The 20,062-nt window shown below is 36.8% G+C and overlaps 1 protein-coding gene across 4 annotated transcripts in view; it reads left to right on the plus strand.

Annotated features, from left to right (window-relative positions):
* The window catches only part of TRPS1 (transcriptional repressor GATA binding 1), a 213,033-nt gene that overhangs the window by 91,610 nt on the left and 101,361 nt on the right, over positions 1-20,062 (plus strand). The gene's annotated exons all lie outside the window — the stretch shown is intronic.

Here is a 20,062-nt window from a genome sequence, read left to right on the forward strand (position 1 = left end):
GCATTCCATTTACTGATATTAAAAAAAAAAAACAAAACCAAAACCCAAACAATTCTAAGAGTAAATCAAAGAGGCCCTGTTATTGATTTGTATCACAGGTTACAGAAATCAAGGGGTTTGATGAAGTTATTTTAATTTTTGATCTAAGTTAAGCAAACCATAACCTCCGTGCTCAAATGTTTTAAATCAGTGCTAAAGAATGCTACGAAGTGGTGCTCAGGCTTTAGAGACAGACAAACTAAAAGCCAGGATGTGCTCTGCAAGGCGAGTGTCCATACCAATGAGTATTGAACTGTGATACTATCTCTGCAAAACCAATCTCGTAAATCCTTTTTTTCAGCACTGTATAAGCATTCCAGAAAAGCCCTTTTTTGGGGCTGAGGGGTGGGGGAGGTGGGTATATTAATACTACAGGTACCCATTCTTTCAAGAAGGCAAGAAATCAGACATATACCTGAGAACTTTAGCAGCAGCTTAAGGGTAGAGAAAGGAAGGGAAACAGTACACCCATTTTCATAAAGTAACACCAAGTAAGTACTACACATACTGATTTAAAAGTATGCTGTCAAAAAGATTACAAAATTATTAAAAGTTGCTTACTAGTCTAAACAGGTATGGGCGTTTCTCTCACTGACCATAGAATGAATGTATTTTGATGCTTAGTGTTAATGTTATTTGGATTAAGACATAATGGTGGGAAGCTGTAATTTAGTGCCAGCACATTTAACATTTAGCATGTAATAGTTGCATAAAAATGGTGCTCGTATAATCTGCGTACATGTAAATATGTATCTTCTCACATATTTTTACAGTTGCTTTGAATTTATTCCATTTTCTAACCATATTGTATCTATTAAATATTTGGTGCCTGGATCTTGCTGGAATATTGCATTGCCAAGGGTCCACCTGAGTCTTTACATTTCTGTTTGAGTTTGATAGATTCCCAAGCATATAAATACATCCTTAACCTTATTCTGTGTTTTGTAGTTTACTGTCTGTGGATAGTAAATGAAAATTGTCACACTTTTCAAAAGGACTTTTCCTCTGAGTGTCTCAGCAGCAGGGAAAGCACCCATCAAAATTGTTACAATTGCATAGTTTGCAACTATATTACACCACTGCTTTTCTTTTTCTTCAATTCCATTAATTGCATTAAAAATGAGAGATTGAGGTTGATAAGAACATTGTTTTCTGAAACACTACATTTTTTATCATTGCGTCAAGCTTTATTATCACAAATAAAAGAAGATGGGATTGTAACATTGTTGTAAGACATAAAGGGATGGCTGATGAAGTTGCCTGTAAAAGAAAACCTCCCAAAACAAACTTAAAAAAGCCCCAAACCCCAAAAAAACATGAAACAAACCAAAAAAACAAAAAACCCAAACAACAAAAAATCTCCCAAAACCAAAAAATGAATAATTTTTATATTCATAATTCACTTTTTTAAAGGAGAGTTCCAGACTCATCTTTTAATGAACAGAACACTTCTGTTATTTGCAGTTTGTGAAGCTCTCACTAAGTTGGGCTATGTGGATATCTATCCATCTGGTTTGTCACAGAAGGTATCCACTGCTTCTAAAGCTGAGTAGGGTGATGAAAATAGATAGCACCATACAGGCATAACAACATGTACAGGGCATGCTCATTGCAGTGCCTTGCCACTAATGTATATAAATACCTACTGCAATTGAGCATGACATTTGTAGAGGGATCAACTCCAAAAACATATTGAGTGTACACACTCCAATTTCTCTTTACACATCCCTCAAGGTGAAGATAGATGTTGTGATCTGTCAGCCTATTGTCATGCTGAACACTTTCCTCATCATATATGCTCTGTTTCCTTTTCCTTTGAATGAATGTTATTTTTTAAATTTCTGTTAGAGATGAAAGACATTTAAAAGGGATTATTTTGTATCTCTTAGGGACAAATGCTCAGCAGCATCTCTACATAGGAATAAGTCTCCACCTGAAGGCCTACATGCACCATAGGAATGAAACTCTTTTATTTATTTATTTATTTATTTATTTTCTGTAAAAATGTCTCAGAAATATAATTTACTGATAGTGATATATTTTTGAAATATTATAATAATGCTTGTAATTCTTTCTTTCAACTAGTCACTGAAAGTTCTGACAAACTTAAAATATTACCTGGTTTCAACCACCAAACTGGCCTTTACTCAATTCCTTTGATAACTCTCTATCCAGCACTGTATGCCTATTACAGAAACTGACCAACCTGATTTTATTTGTAATATTATTTCATACGTATTAGCAAAAGGAAGTATGTGCAAAAGGAAAATGATACCTTCTCTGTGCGCTTTCCATAGGCAGGCTGCTTAACTCTGTACATGCTTGTGGCTTTTTTACATCTTTGTATCATTTGACCAGATTAACTATAAAACGAGTGGAAGTCTAAGCAGATTTAAATAGCTCCTACAAGATCTGTTGCAGTGTAAGTGTGATGGTCTTCCAATATTGAAATTATTAAAGGGAAGAAAAAGTAGCTGGAAAATAAGAGGAAGAAGAAGTACTTTTAATAAGGCACTCTCTAGTCTTTTTATTCTTGGTTTTTTGTTTTTAAGGAATGTAAAAAGTAGGGTACTTCTGGCTAGTGTGAGAAGAAAAATTTGCCATGACTGCCCTTGATTTCCATATGTACTTACTTTGCTTGTTTTTCTCTTACTACTCTTTGATATAGAATAGTTTCTTCCTGTCTTTCATTAAACTGATGATGCCTTGTACCTTGGAGCTCATATATAAAAGAACTGTACCAAGAAAAGAAGTCATGCCTAACACATTTATATACATGTGTATTTCCACATTCATATGAAAGCTCTGAAAATCCATGATGGTTTATTGGATAGTTATGTGGGAGTGGAGTCCTCTGCTTTGACACTGAAGAGCTTATTGTTAACGAATAGGTATTAAAGACACTGACTAGTACGTCTGCATTGAATCACTTTAGACATGGACAAAACTGTGTAACCAAAACCTGGACTTACTTGAAAAATTAATTACTGTCTAATATCATATGCTGCCAATTCTGTTATGTAGAAAAAGATCAGGAAAAACGTTGGAAAAATGATAAAAAAGTTGATACAGAAAATTGCTTTTATGTGGGGTAAGACTACATTTAGCCTACTACTCTTGTATTCCTGAAGCTTTGTTCATTCTCTTAATGAATTGCTCCAAATGGGCAAATGTCATGTGAAATACTGTATGGGTTAATCAGTAATAGCATGTAAATATCTCTTACCTATCTGGGCACAGTGCTTGAGTGTACGTTGCAGAACAGTCATCAGGCTACTTTGGAAGCTTCCTTTTCTCAATTTTTTTTAATAAAAGATCAGGATATCTCCCCATCTGTAAATACAGTGGAAGCTCTTATAGTAAGGATTGAGAAAAATTATTATTTTCACTTCCTTCCCTGCCTTGCTCATTTTTTTCACAGATTTAGATTCACTTGCTCTTTTCAGTAGTATTTGGGGGAGATCAAAGTAGGTATTGATAGATAATTGAGTTTATATTCTGCTACATCTGATCTTGAGTTTGGGCATGTAGCATAATGACAAATGTGGTAATCAGCAGAAAACTACAGGAGAGTAACCTGTGACAATTTATCTAGGTTGATTTGCTTTTCTTCCAAAAATCACTAAAAGCAGTTTTTGGATTTTTCATGATTTTAGTTATGTAGAGAGACTGTTTATGTCAGTACAAACTGAAAACAGTGTATGTTGAGAGTTGCTGTTTTCCATCATTTCCTCTCCAAAGGATCTAACACTTCTCCTTCCCAATCCTAAATGTCTTCATATCCATCATCCCGATTTCTAGCAGACTGCATGTGAATGTGAGTGCCACAAAAAACCATGCTGTGCCTTGGGTAGAGAAGCAGTTTCAGAGAGGTCAATTGGTAGGAGATGATGCTTGGGATTTCCCTGCAGTGTGAGCTGGACCTCTGGTGGGGTTGCAGCTCTTCTGTGGCATCAGCCTCACAAGTGGCTCCTGGACTGCACCTGCAGTGCCCAGCTCTTCCCTGAGCCACGTTTCCTTTTGCCTGTCTCTGTAACTGGTATGTGATTGACTTTCACATGCTGACACAAAGCATTGTTACGTATCATCAAATCTACCTTTGCTACTGAGCTCAGTATTGGCTGATGAACCAGAAGAACTTGTAGTTCCAGTACGAGTGGTTTGATGCTGCTGGTATGCTTTTCTTGTGGTTTTATGTTCCCCCCTGCCCTCCCCCCACACTGGGGGGTGGAGATTGTTTGTTTCTTTAAGTGGCATATTATGATAATAGAATCAAGAGATAAGATTTAATCAATGTACATAATATAAATACATAATAAAGCAGTAGAACATGTAAATAATATCCTTTTGGTACCCTGGCTTCTTGAATTGTACTTCACGCTGTGTTTTCATATGATGTAAGTGCAATGCTCTTGTTCTTGGTAGAACTTCTGAAGGCAAGATTTTAAATTCCTGTTTTCTCAGGGTAAGGTTATGTTTCATGTTCAATAACAAAAGTGAAATAAGATTGCTATCTGCTGAATGATGAATGAGATTGCATTCAGCCATTTTCTTTATGTTGCTATCTTATCAGTGTGTGATTTTGCTTATATGCCCTGAAATGAGATATATCAATTATAACTCTAATTTATCACTGCTAGCAGCCATACTGCAAATTTCAGAGCCTTCATAGAGACTGTTTCTTCAGCAGTCAGCTACCAGCTTGGACTATTTGGCTTAAAAATGAGGAGCAGGGGGAAGGGGAGAACAACAAAGCCAATACAGCCAAAGACTTAGTAGCAAGAGCTCTAGATTGTTCCTGCTAAATTCCATGTAAAGCTCTTGTCTTGAACAAGTATGTTCCCTGTCCCTTATGACAGAAAGGGATGTGGAAACAATTACTCAACATGAGTCATAAAAGAGATAAACCCTGAAAGATAGACAAAAAACTGTTTATCCCGTGTTGAGCCATATTAGCCCAAGGCTGTGAAGTCTTGTTTCCATGTCATGCCCTGGTTCTGAACTGTTTGTCTGAAGCCCTTTTGCAGACAGCTGCTGAAAGTAAAAGGTCACAGTGCAGCAGCTTTGAAGAACCTGCTTCAGCCATATAAAAGTCACCAAAAGAATGGGAATCCAGTCTGTGTGATTTGTTGGAGAATTAACCTTCCTGGTGTAGCATCAACAGTAGGAAGAGATTGTGACAAGCTGATGCCGTAACATATTTGCCTGTAATTTAGTGGATTGAGTGACTATATTATGAAAGATTGTTTCTCCTCCACTGTTAAAAATCTAGTGATTTTAGACCAGATTATTTTTCTTTTCTTTTTTTCTTTTTTTTTTTTTTTTCACAATTAGTTAGCTTTGTTCTCACCGTGGAGAATTAAGAAAAATTGCTAATCATTAAGGACATGTCAGCCTGTCCTGAAAATTGGAAAGATGTGTTGTTTTTTGTCCAAGGCTGAAAACATACCCAAAGAGTGATTCTTTTTACTGCTTTCTCTGTGGCATCCTACCTTTAATTTGAAAGTATGACTAAGTCATTGTGGATTAGACTTCCCACTCTTGACAGTTATTTGGAGAAGTTTTCTTTATAATGGTAAAGAAAATGTACTGAGAGTCTCCTTTGTAATGTGTCAGTACCTAAGCAACCTACTTGCTGTGTGCTTTCTACTCTGCCCTTGTGTATTCTGCAATCACCAGGCTGGTAAAAGAACCTTTCTTCTTACCTGGGGAAAAAAAAAAAGAAAAAAAGCAAAAAGCTACTGTGCCTAATGTAAAAGATTGTATTAATTTTACCTAACTGTCCAAAATGTTTGTTAGCTGGGAACATGCCTCACTGCTTGATGTGAAAAGATCTTGCCAAAGGCAAGTACCTAACGTGTTCTGTCATTTGATAGTATATCCTTATTTTCTACCACCTAGTACCAAAACACATGAGTAATCAAGAGAGAACCTGGTTCTAGAAGATGTCAGAATATTTAGGTTTTGAAATTCCTTATCCCACTGGCCGTGAATGGAGCCTAGGGTTAGGTTTCTGAAGCTCAAGAACAGAAGAATAATTTCTGTGATGCTGGGAAGATCTTTTCATCTAAACCCCAGGCAATTAGAGAGCTTTAGGTTAAATAACAGATTTCTGTTCCTCCATATGGTGTTTGTTTGCAGAACTCTCACAGTCTGTTGTTAGACACTGATAAAACTGTGCTATGGCTTTGTTGGGCATGTTATGGATCCTGCAGAAGCTTTTATCTCTACTGTTTACCAAGGGCCCTTTGGGCTTGCTCAGAATTACTACTCACAGTAAAGTTTTTATTTCTAGAGGCTATAATTTTCTGCTCTATTTTTTAGTTTTATCTGTAAAGAAATTCTAGAAATGAGATATGATTATATGTATTTATACTGTGCTGTTGTGTATGTTTGTCATTGTGTATATTCATCATTTGCCCAGAACCACTCTATTGTCTGGAACTTACGATGAGCTCCAGGAACTGAGCCTGACATCTGTCTTTTTCTACTGATACACCTCCACAAAAAAAAAAAAATATATATAAAAAAAAAAAAAATCAGCTATTACAGTTAGTAACTCTGCTAAGGAAAGTGGCAATACTGATCAAAAGCAGAGCTAATGTGATTTTGTTGTATAAGAATAGTGGAACAAATACAGAAGAAGATCAAAAGGTTGGAAGAGGTTGAATGTATAGTTGTGAAATAGTAAGAGATACAAGGTGTGGTCTTGCTTCCACCCAAACTAAGATTTGTGCATGAAGTTTCCATTTTGCAAGTCCTTTGTCCATGTTTTTACTGAATTTTTAGTTGTGGTCCAAAGTGCTTACATAAATATTTACCATAAAACAACTGCTTGCTTAATTGTCATATGCATTAAGCTTTAGTATATGTTTGGTAAATAGCACAGTAGGTCAGGCAAGATTATCATTGCTGTAATGAGGAAATGTAAGACTTTTACATCAATGTTTCACTACTGCAACTTTCAGATTTTATTTTTTGTGAAATGTGTTGATGAAAGAAACAATACAAAATTATACCAACTATTTTAAAATATTATCCTCATTTGGAAGTATTCTTTAAAGTGATACTAAAATTTCAGCCTTCTCGTCTTAAATGCTCAAACAAAGCTAAAAAGAAAAACTCACTTATGATTCTATGTGTAGATGTTTAGGAGATGTTCAGAATGACACTATAGTAATTTGACAAGACTGTTACTATATTTTTGTATTTGACAATACAGCTTTTTTGCAGGAGAATACTATTCTGCTGCTCAAATGGATGATAATAAACCTACTCAGGTCACCAGAAATACAGCACTTGAGGTGAACACTATTGGACAAGATTCTAGGTCCTTTGTTATCTGTTGAAGTCAGATTAAATAATAATTTACCTTTAAAAAACAGAATATAATTTCTACTTATTTTTTTACAAATTTTTTATTAAATCCAGTGAAATTAATTAATCTTAAAACATATTGTAAATATTCTTTTTATAGAGGCTGTTTTGGTTTGTTTTTTTTTTTTTTCTTACTTCCAAAATGCCAAAATTTCATTTCTTAATAATGAACTTGCTAAATAAAAGGCTTCCTACTTTCATTTCTAACACTGATATTTTTGGTTATGGAAAATAGCGGTTTGTATTTCCAAAAATAGAAGATAACCAATTCTGGTAGTTTATTTTTGCAGTAAATATGAATGAATAAATACTACCACTTTTTATTTTATAAAACTCGAAAACCAAACAGCTTTATAAATACAATCATACATCAACAAACACTTGTCAAAATGTCACTATCTCTCCTCATAAAACATAGCTTGACATAAATCACTTTACAGGTTGTAATTAATTTTATTTAAAAAGTAAAACCAGAATAGTAATTTTAAAGTATTTAATCTTCTGCTCCATTCCAGGAGGAGGTATCTTGCTGGATTTGGCGACATAAGGGTCAAAAGATAAACTGTAACCAATACCTCTGTTTATTTTTTTGACAATGTTAAATTAGCAACCCCTCAGACCTCTTGCAGAGAAGTACAACCTGAGTAATTGAACATGTCACTGGGGAGTATGCTTGGCTAAGCTGATTCCTATTATGTTGACTTGTCAGGGACCAATAATTAAAGCTGAAGAGGGATGCTCATTAGTGTCTACAGAATGATTCAAAGAGCAGAAAGGAAGAGTCCTTCAGGCACACCTGCTAAAAACTGACTCTGCCTGGTGGGATGTAGTCAACCGACCAGCTTGTTTATCTGATGAGTTAGTGGTACAGCTCTAACCAAGAGTAAATAAATTAAGAGGTGAACATACATGCTCTTTGAATCAAGCTACAAAACTGTATTTGATGTCTACCCTTTAAGATGTTTGCATTATACTCTGTCTCGACAGAATTTTATTTTTAGTATTTATTGCATAAGATGTACAGCAGTATCTATTCAAATAGTTTTCTCCTCAATCCTTGAGTAATCATTTCAATCATTTTAGCTGGAAACATCATAATATTAATAATCTCTCAATTTCTTTGAACTCTCAAGGGCCTGCTTGGATAACTTCTAGGAGTTACAGTGCTTTTTGATGATAAATACCCTTATTAGCATACATTTTTCACACTTGCCCTTTAAAAATTACTAGGTTGAGGGGGGGTGTTCTGGTTTTTTTTGTTGGTTTTATTTCATTCCCACCACTTATGCTACTGACTGTAAAACTTTGAAAATGCTCTGAATGAGACAGCTTGAATGGATATTGCTTATCAGAGCAGGGAAACAGTATTTGCATAGTAATGCAGTGTTTTACCTAGAATTAATAGCCTCAAATTTATATGGAACTGGGAGCTTCTGGGGGCTTAAATTGAGATAGTCCTGTAGATTCTTCCATATTATGAATAACATGAGAGACTGCAGTTTTCTCTGACACATCTAGTAATAAAATAAACCTACACAACTTAGAAACTTAGAAATAAATGTAGACAAAACCAATTTAACTATGACAAACCCTGTGAAACTGGTTATGAAGGTGCAATGTGTAACGGAAAACTCAGGATGTGGCAAGTTTCTTGATGAATAATTTCGTTTTGTACTTTCAGGTTATCTTTAAATTGTTTTTATCACACATTTTAACATATGTTATTTTGATAAATTCAACTGTTCAGCTAGAAACCCATCTGCTGGGTGAGCCCTTCTATTTTCCCCTGTATTCTCCCATTGGATTAAGACAGTGCTTTCCTGCTGTAGAATTATCCTCTTCACTGTAGCCATCTAAAATCTTCCTTCTGGGACATTTCAGTAGGGTCAGTTAACAGAGAATGGACTCCTAGAGAGTTGAGCAATATCTGTGTGATAACCTTCAGTCATTACAACTATTAATGTGGACCCCCAGATCTCCTTTACAGTGGCTCACAGCACAGCCTCAGAAAAAAAGTAGTGACAGCCTCCTCTTTCATGGAAAGCTGTTATAGATCACAGACATTTGGGGATGACAGAAAACTAGTGAAAAACCCAGATACTATTATCAAAAAGCTTCCAGTCTTTAGAGACGTACTGAAGTCTGGAGACCTCTGCTCCTGCAGAGCTGATATTTTCTGAGATCACTTTGGCTTAAGGCTGTGTGGACAATACAGTTGTCTCACCTTTGGGAGCAAGTCTCCTGAAAGGAGCAAAACTCGTGTTCTGCCTTTTTGTATGTTCCTTGTCATCTCTCACTGTTTTTAATTGGAGTACTATGAAATCAAGTTTCAAAAATCATGTAATCAGCATGATCTGTATTGATAAAACACTTTTGTAGCCCAATGCCACTTTTCAGTAACTTAACCATGAGTTTTTCATCAAAAACAAAGAAGTTGTGATGCCTAATAAAAATGGATATAAGCAATCAAGTAATCAGCTTTCAAAGGTTGCTTAAAAGGATCAGACTCATAAACATGAATTTCTACACTTACTTCAGACTCAGATCCCCAGAGTAGAGGGAGGCCTGTGACTTTTGGACCACTTTGTTTCAGACTGAGCATTTTGTTGATAATAATATAATCTGTCTTGTGAAAGAAATCAGTACTTCTGGCACTGGCAGCTGAGCGTAGTGAGCTGCACCCATTGTCAACACAAGAAAAAACCAATTTTTGTGTCAACACAAAAAAAGTGTTTCTTTCTAAAGACTTCATGGTAGTTTACTTGCAGAACTGTATTCTGCATTAAGCATGTAAGCCAGAGTGCCCATGTAAGAATAAAGACATTCCTTAAGTTGTATTTTTCAAGTTGCTCTAGTGAGGCATATGATAATGAAAAGCTTGTAAGTAATCCTTAAGTTCAAATGCTGTAAAATTCTTGTGATTAAATTTGCCATGGGTAGGTACAGAGCTAGCAGTGCTCCCATGTAAAGTGAAGGGAATACCTATAAAATCTGGGAAATGCAGCCAAGGGGGATGGAACAGGTATCCTGCATCTGAGACAGGCCACTAGCACTTTTTCCATGATACAGACATCTAGCAGCAACTTTGCCAAATCGTGCTAACAGCACGAAAATTCGTAATAGCAAATTGATAAAAGATACCATGAATTCTTCTTAAAGCTCTGTGAAGAATGAAAGGGTTCTTCCCATTCTTATTTTCTCACTCAGATGGTACCATATCTATTCAGAGGGCTTTCAAAGTCACGGCAAAGCCATAGCTGTTTAAAACAAAATACATGAAAACTCCTTTGAGGATTCACTTCTTTTGTTTCCTATGCTGGAGTAAGCCCTAAATATTTAACTTCATTTATATATTGTGAAAAGTAGCTCTCTGGATAACTTTTGGACATTCACCTGGACTGTGGATGTCACAAGGTGGGGCAAGAACAAGGATTCAGACGGTCCATCAGCTGTGGCTGAGGACACCTCCTGACATATGGAGTTCTTCTGGCTCTCTGGTGTGGAAGCTGCATCCTGACCCAATGAGCCCTCAAATGCTACATTTCTGTGGGAAATTTTAATTGCTGTGCATTGGTATTTTCAGATTATGAACCTGGGAAAATTGCAGTCTTCCTCGGTTTGTGAAGGTCCAGTGGAGGCTAGAGACAGTAAGAAAGTGAACCCAAAGAGGGATTGTAACTCCCCATTCAGTGGAACAGAGGAAGTCCAAGTCTCCTGCCTTTTCACCCAGGGAAGTGACCCAGCATAGGCTGGGTACAGTCACCTTTCTGCATTGTCACAGGTGGATTAATCCCCACAGAAACAACAAAATACAAGCTGTCACCTTTATCTGTTTCTGTCTGAGGGCAGTCGGAATTGCAGTGGCTTCCAGCAGATGTAATTCAGTTTAGCAACTTGTTACAGTGCAATGCATCATAAGGCACTGTACTTTCTCAGAGGAGGTTTTGTTCTAGTTTAAGACTTTGCAACATAAGAAAATACGTGATCAGCACAAAGGTGCTCAGTTCTGGTCTTTGAAAGGAAAAGGATTTTCCTTCTCAGAAAAACATATTCAGTTTTATGTATTAGAGGAGGAGTAGGTGGGAAGTACTTAGTGAAGGAAACTTGATTTGTTCAGAATGATGAATGAGACAGTATTCTTTGGCACATGTGTTTTGAGTAGATAAGATGGAGAGCATGTGACATTGTTCTTATAGAGCAAAAGACATTGGTATGTCTCTGAATGAGTTTTAAATAATATAAATGAAGAGAAAGGATTGAAATTTTTAAAATGGAGATATGGTGGAAGAGCTGGAAGCAGCTGAGCAGTATCTCAATACTGGTGGCAAGACACAGAGTCCTACCAGTTCACTTCCCAGCAAAGGCCTCAGTGAAAGGGAGAAGGCACTGCCAGCACTGATGGGCTGGGATGTGGGGGCTGATACAGCCCCATTGAAGTTAATTGAATTAAAGTGATTTAAAACAGCTGATGAACTAGGCTACTTAGCCTGAATGGAAGCAAAGGCCTAAAAAAGGGAAATATAAGAGAGAAAAAAGTATGATATTCGATTTATTTGGACTAGGTGAGTATAAGTAAGAGGTAAATGTTTCAGGATGGGATGAGTGAATCTGAGTTGCAGCTGAATAAGTTTTTCATTCATTAGCCTGTTCTATCCTATTGCATTCCTAGTGCACAAGGCAATCACAATGGAAGGGATTAAAGTCACTGATCTTAATTTGCCTTAAGTCTGAAAAAAGTCCTGAACGTGTTTTCTTAAGGCAAAATTTACTTGCCTGAAAAATATCCTTGTTTGGGGGTGGGGATGATGATAATTTATGAACAACCACTTCTAAATATTTGCCTTGTCTGACTTGTATTCAGAGAAGCAGCACTAGCTTTTGCAGTTGCTTTGTTTATCAGCAGTGTCTCACAGTCTTTTGCCTGGAGACTGTGACAAGCCTGTGTAGAGATAGTATCCTTGTTCTTTTCTCTACTGCTCAGTCCATTTAAAGATAATAGGCCATGCCCAGCATGACCAATGAAGAAGGGAAATGACATTTATCTTGCTGGCATCCTCTGATAACTTAGGACCATGGGCCCAACTCCATGAACAATCTACAGGGAGTAAAATATTCAACAACACCTTTGAAACGCAAAGATCTGTTGTCATTTGTGCTCTGTGGCTTCAGCTTTTCTCTGAAAACTGTTTCCACTTGTCTTACTCAACAGTGTAAAAATAATCCAGCTTTCTCTGCAGCCCTTTTAGAGGACAAAATTACTGTAATGGAAATAAATGGAAATGCAATTAGCCATCTCTACAATATGTCTTCATATGTTTGATCACAAATAGCTTGAAATCCAAATCCAGATCTGGCTCTGCTCCATTGCATCATGTTTTGTTTGCCAGAGAATTATGAACATTTCTAATAAATAAATTTTAAAAATAAACAAAAATGAAGGGACAAGCAGGAAAGAGAAACATAATTATTGTGAAACAAGTGTCTTATAGAGAAGAACAGACATTTAGAAAATGATCTGCTTTCCTTAACAACAAGGAACCTGAGAGTTAAATTGATTAATGGCATTAAATATCTTCACAGCGAAAAATTACTGAATACTAATAGCCACCAATCTCCCCTGCTTGTTCTGAAAGTAAAGCAAAAAGCCAGTAGTGTTGAAAGTCAAAATAAAATTAATTCAAATGAGAAGTATGGGATACATTTCAGTAGTGATGACTGGTGGCAATTGAAAAAAGTACTGTTAGAATGGGAAGGTGGATGCCCATTTCTTGATACATGAGTTGAAGACTGAATGCCTTTCTGCAAGAATTCTGACAAATACAAGGTATTGGACTCACTACGGAGATCATTATGTGAAATGTAATCCCTCACTTTATACAGAAATCTAACCTAAATGATCTGATATTTTCAGGGGTTTAACTTAATGGAGTTAAGCCTACTTTGTTCTTTGCAGTGGTAGTGTGGATGTCAGAATCAGAACAAATTAGATTTACACTCACCTGCAGCAGAGCTGAATCTGGCCCCTAGAGTTCAGATTACTATGAATACAGTGCACATTATAATTTTAGGAAATAAACCTCAGAAGTCCATATGTGCATAAACAAAATTCTCTAATTGAAACCATAATTGAAGTCCAAGATTAGAAACAAAAGATGCATTGTCTTGGGTTTGCATAAAATTAGTTATAATGTAAAAGCAATAATTAATTCATTCTATTATGTCACTGGTAAAGCAGGACCTGTTACTTCGTGTTTTTAAACAGTGACTTTGGATCAGAAATAGGCAAACTACATCTTAATGGAAAAGAAATCTGACATTGAGTAGAGTTAACACTTCTTTAGAAATCTTAGAAAAAAAATAAATCTGGTAATGATGAGCATGCTATAGGTGCTGTAGAGCCCTAAAAGAAAGCTGTGTCCTGCCCATTTAGTATCTGATTTACTTCAGTTTTATTGCCCATTGCTGGCATTATATCAAACATTTCCTTAGTAGGCCCCAGCACTTATATGAAGCTGTGCCAAGGTTATTCTGTATGTAATCCAGAAAGCCTTTTTCTGCTGCGGGGAAATCACTGAGTTAAGGGAATGATTATTCCATTGTGTTCTGTTGTTGTTAGTTTTTCTTCAACAGACTTGAATTACCCTATCTTAGCTTTATTAGTATTGTTGTCTGTTGTACTTCATAATCAGAGCAGCACAGCAAACAGTTCATTCAGCCCACGGGAAAATTTCAAACCCAGCATGTAAATAGATACAGTTGATAAGAAAGGAAACAGAAGAGAAGTGTACTGAGGAAGGATGGGGGAAATGGTGGAACAAGAAAAAGGCAAATAGGTGAAAACTGTGGAGTCAGAAAGGAGAGTAAAATGCTAAGAGGCATTAGCAGGAAGGAACTGAATAGTTATGACACATTCAGACTACATCCTGGAGGGCTCAACTGAGATCTGCCAAGAGAGGAAGAAAGAAGAATGGAGCAGCAAAGTGAGCAACCAAATACATTAAATATAAAAAAACTCATATTTAAACAAAAGATAACTTGGAAATAAGTTAATACAGGTCATGCTTATGCTACACATTTCAATAGATTTATTTTGGAGATTTTTTTGGAGCATATACCAACATGAGTTTTCTTCTCTGTGGATTGTGAGGTTTTTTACATTTGTCTGGTTTTTGCACTGGGTAATCAAATTAGTCTTTCAGTCAATAACTACACCTTTCACTGGGCTTGGCTACCTTTCAATATGTCATCATTTGAGAAGCACAGCTTATGAAAACATATTCCTCAAATTGTCCAAGGGGGAGCTGCGAATGGCACAGTTAGTCCTCTTCTGTGAATGAACTGCATGACCTCTTCCCCTGTGAGGGCCTATCAACTTGTGTGAGAACCAAACTTCTGGTAAGTTGCTGGAGGAACTGAGTCTATAACTGAAAAAGAAGTAACAGTTTTTATTTTCATACTGATGTAACAGTTATGATAGAAAACAATGTAAAAGAAAAGCTCACCACTGTTTTACTGAGGACAGTGGTGTTGGATGACATATTGGCTCCACTGAACTGAAGTTGAGGAAGTTTCCTTATGTGCAAAGGACCAAAAATTCCAGCTGTAGACTGTGATGGTGAAATGAGCTGCACATCTAGGACTAGTTTGCTTATAAGACTTAGGTTTGTAATAAACAGCTAAAAATTTTAAAATTATAATTTAGACCTAATGTTTCTAAAACCTGATAAAGAAGGGCACCAAAAAAAAGCATCATGTGTTTTCCCTGCAGTGATAGCAATAAATTAGAGGTCTTGAAGAATCAGAACTGTCCCTAGTTACAGAAGCGGCACAAATCTTACCTTGATTCTGACTTGGCTCTATTAGAGGAGTGATTTTCAGATCAGGTAGCAAAGCTGCTGTCATTTACAAGCCTGAGTGCTAGTTTCTCCTTGACCATCTGACTGCCTTAAGGAAACTTTTGAGTAAAAGCATTGCAGAAAACTGCATTTGGACCAGTAAATAAGCTGGCCTTCATGTTTCACTGGATAGTGATAAACTCTATAGCCCTGAAATAATAACTGTGCTCTTCATCTGCTACATTAGTGTATTCAAGAAACTGTACATTTCCAGGTGGTATGCACTGGAGGTATTACAAGCCTAATTTTAGGATTAAGAACTCCACCCTCTTTCAGTCTCCACAGGAATGTCACCTCAGGGAGTTGCAGTTCTCATTTTCTTGTACTCGCTTTGCTTTTAACATTTTCAAATAAAATGAAGGTGATTTTATTCTGCACTGGAGAGCATAAAAGCATTACAATAAGAAACTGGCAAAGTACATGAGCTTTGCCTCACTTTGCAGAAGTACCCCAAAGTTGAGATGCTTAGCTAAGCTACCCGAACCTCCCTTGAACATGCAGGATGTGCCAGAAATAACTGCCAGAGCAAGCTTTCTTACAAGGAGAGGTATCAGAGCTGCTCCTGACCACAAGTTAGAACTAGAAATTAGAGAGAAGGACACAGATAATAGGAATAACCCTTGAAAATAACTGCTTCTTTTTGAACCTTGACTGAAAATCCATTTTATGTTTAGTTCCAGTTTTGGTTGAAATGTAAGTTGACTTTTGTTTATCCAAAAGACTTTGACTATCGTAGGCTATAACTGAATTACATTCCAGGTCAAATTACATGGTGCCATTTACTCTGCATGTGTTTTTGATGGATTTTACTTAGTAAAGCTCTGTATGTCCTTTTTCTAGCTTTAACTAATCTTCACAACATTGCTGTGAGGCTGATAAGTAATAGTCTCATTTTACAATCAGAGATAGAAAGGTTATGGGACCTGCCAATGTGTACAGAATATAATCAGTATCAGGACTGGCAGTAATTCAGAGTTCCTAGTTACTAATCCTATCTTGGAAAATATATAGGATATTCTACATTTTGAGTCAATAAAACTTTCCTGTGTGTAAATCTCCTCTGTTTCTATTCAGGGATTGGATAAGACGGACTTGGAGGTTTTTCCTACTATAAGCTATATGTAAGTGTAAATCAATGATCAACTGAAGGCTTAAAAAAAAAGAAACTTACTTCCAAAGAAGTATCAAAATAATGGGAAATTTGGAGTAAAACAACTCTGAGTTGAAATAGGCTAATGAATTACTACATGTTGTTCATCTTACTGCCAGTTGATTCTTTTTGGTTTTTAATGCCTTGCTATGCCCCTTTGTAAGTAGCCTTGCCTAAAGACACTGAAAAATTAACATTTAAATAGCATTCGTGACTTAGGGTATCACGTACAAATAAGTGAAATGGACCATGTTGCCAGGTAAGTAGTGACTTTTTGCAGTGAACCCTCTAAGTACTATACTTCTGTACGTGAAGTTAGTCTAAAAAAGATACAATCTGCTTCTGCTTTTCCTAGCAGATGCTATAAGTGAACCTAATGGTTATTTAACTTGTGGTGGAACTATCCACTTGCTGTCTTAGTGTTTTCTGTGACACTGAAGCCACTTACTTCTCATGGTTAAAACTGGGTGGGTGTTCAGGTACTGAAAGGATTTTTTGGTTCTGTGGCCTTTTGCTTTATTTTTCAGAAACTCAGAGTAACTTGTTTTATGAAGCAATTGTTTAAATACTATTTTTTACCGCTGTCTTTTATGGCAAGTTTAATTTTAGACCTTGACCACTTAACTACCATCTTAAATGCTTTCCTTTTAATAGAACATAGAAATAGCATGGGCTTTATTTTCTGCATCATCAAAGCACTGCACCTTCCTACAGAAACTGTTTCTAGTCTGCAGCATGCCAAATGCATCCCCCTGATAGTCCATCTGCTGAACTTCACAGCCAGGAGGAGTTTCATCACCTATAGCTAAACAGTGTTTTACAAAAAGAAACATTCTCTTTTGTTTCCTAATGCTTGCCTGATTAATAGGCCTTTGAAGCAAATGAAAAAAAAAATATTATTGCCTTAATAGACTCTATGTAAAGCTCTAAGCAAATGTGCTCCTTTTGCTGGTTATATATTGAGGTTTTTTATGTGATTAAAAAAAAATAGAAAAACCCCATTAAAATAATTATCCTTTGCTAGCTAGGGTCAAATCAAAATATTGTAAATTAGGGAAAATTAGGGAATACTGTCAAGTTTACAGAAACAAGTCCCATTGCAATTTGGGTTCATGAGTTGCATTTTATTTAATAATTTATGCTTCTTTTAAAAATCAGAAATAATTATAGGGATTAGTTAACTGTAACAAATAAAAAGTGCATTTAAAATTAACCTGACAGGGCATTTTTTTGTCATACTGACTGATGTGTACTGTCCATTCTTTTAAAAATTCAAGGAAGCTTATTTGAATTGTAAATTGGCAACACATTCATACTGAAGTCTTATTGTGTGATAGTGTGACAAATTACAAATGGAATATTGGCCAGGCTTCCATTTCTTGCATTTTTTTCCTAGTTTCTGCCGCTATTATCATTAATCTGTTTTACAGAAGCTCTATAGCGGATGGTTCTGGACATGGAAAGTACATTAAGTTTCATTGTTGGCTGTAGCAGGACTCGGTGTGGCTTCGGTGACCTGTGACTTCTCCTATTGGTTGTAATTCAGTACAGTTGCTACTAGGTTTGTGTCCTGCTGTGTGTGGACTTAAAGAGATTCTGGCATACTTTATGCCTGACAGCTCATGTCATAAGTATTGGATTACAGAGCTTTTGCTAAATTGTGTTAAGAATATCTTTGGAAATGGTGCTGGAATGTGGGCCTTTAAAAAAGCTAAACGTATACAAGTAAATCTTTAAGAACCCGTTATCGGAAGTGAAGTGAATTCTCTTTTTAAGTCTTAAGTGAATGTGTAAGAATGTTGAAGATGATTAAATTGGTGATGTCATGCACTACAAGGCATTGTTTAATTCCTTTGCAATTAAAGATTTAATGTTTTATGCAGTGGGAAAGAAACGAGGAGTTATTGCAGTGCATGTTTGCTCCCTGCAGCCCCAGGCTGAGCACTAGGGGTGTTTCTCCCTGGGGCTGATTGTGCTGGAGCAAAGGTCAGACAAACAAGGAATGGTGTCAGGATGCAATTCAGGAGGATGTGTTGTGGTGGAATGAGAGAGAAAGAGGGAAGGTGCGGGAAGGGAAGGTGCGGGAAGGTGCGGGAAGGGAAGGTGCGGGAAGGGAAGGTGCGGGAAGGGAAGGTGCGGGAAGGTGCGGGAAGGGAAGGTGCGGGAAGGTGCGGGAAGGTGCGGGAAGGTGCGGGAAGGTGCGGGAAGGTGCGGGAAGGGAAGGGAAGGGAAGGGAAGGGAAGGGAAGGGAAGGGAAGGGAAGGGAAGGGAAGGGAAGGGAAGGGAAGGGAAGGGAAGGGAAGGGAAGGTATTAAAAGAGACCAAATCAATTACTGGCAGCGTTCCTTTCTGCTGCCACTCACCACCTGCCTTTCGTATTAGTTCATTTTGCTTCTGCCCTCTCAAGTGTGATCTCCTACTATCAGACGTTTCCTACCAAAGCTTAAGTTGACAAATTTATGCCAACTCACTGCAGTTTTGCAATATGTTCCATGAAACATGAAGGAAATAAGTTTCTGGGTATTTCTGGCTTGAATTTCTTTTGTTGTATGTGCTTCTAATGGTGTCTCTGATTTCTTTGTGTTTTTCTTGCACTTTGCAATCTGTTCAACCCCCATGGTCTCTGACTTGTTTTATGTTTTGTTTGGGTTTTAGAACTGGTGTGAACTAGGAAACTCAGGCCACAGTTCTACATATAAGTAAAGATGCAATTTTTTTTTTGTCATTTTGCATGATGTTGTGTTCACTTCTGGCACCTAATAGAGCAAAAGACATAGGTTTGAACTGCTCCTTCAGTAACAGGCATCTAACCAGTGCAGCTGGTCTGGGTTTTTCTTGCAGTGGGAGTAAGATGGGTGGTACCCTTAGGAAAGGTGTTCACCTGGTGTCTGAATTGAACTCTGAAATTGCTTCTCATTCTCCTGTGACCAAAGTACCTGGAAAGGGTGTATCAATGAATCCCTGGAATTAGGTGGGGTAAATGCATGTCAAAATACAATCATGGAGTGCACACATGCTTCAGTACCTGTTGTTTAACAAATGGTATTTCATCTTCAGGTACCAGGTACACTGATCCAAAAGATTAATTGTGGGAACAGAAGAACAGAAAGAGTGATAAATTCTATCTATGTCTTTTTCTGTCTTCAAACAGTTGTGTGATTCTGAGTCATTTAGTTTGCCTGTGCATCACTTTATCCAGGTAGAAATTGAATGTTTTCCTTGCAATTCTTCCAGAGTTTTTATTCTAGCATGAAAGCATCAAAGTAATAAAAAAATATTTTTTCATATTCTTGCAGATGAAAATTTGAGAGCCTTGGAGGCCTGTTAATTTACAAAAGCTGAGGATCTGGCCTACAACAGCCCAGTGTAGTTTAATTTGCAGACAGTCAGTGTTAAGTATGCTTTGACTAGGCTGTCTGTTGAAATTTCTGCATATTTACTTGTAACTCTTCCAAGATTTCTATTATTTTGTTTTTTTTCCTACCATTCCTATTGAACAAAGACAAGGAAGTATCTAATAGATTAAGGTGAAGTCTAGTAACATGGTTCAGTGGACTAATACTTTAATCTGTGAGACCCTAAGATCAAGTGGACTCAATTT

Source organism: Pseudopodoces humilis, chromosome 1, assembly GCF_049639895.1.
Source record: "Pseudopodoces humilis isolate 2021_Gansu_Grassland_sample_001 chromosome 1, ASM4963989v1, whole genome shotgun sequence".
In the NCBI taxonomy this organism is placed as follows: Eukaryota; Metazoa; Chordata; class Aves; order Passeriformes; family Paridae; genus Pseudopodoces; species Pseudopodoces humilis.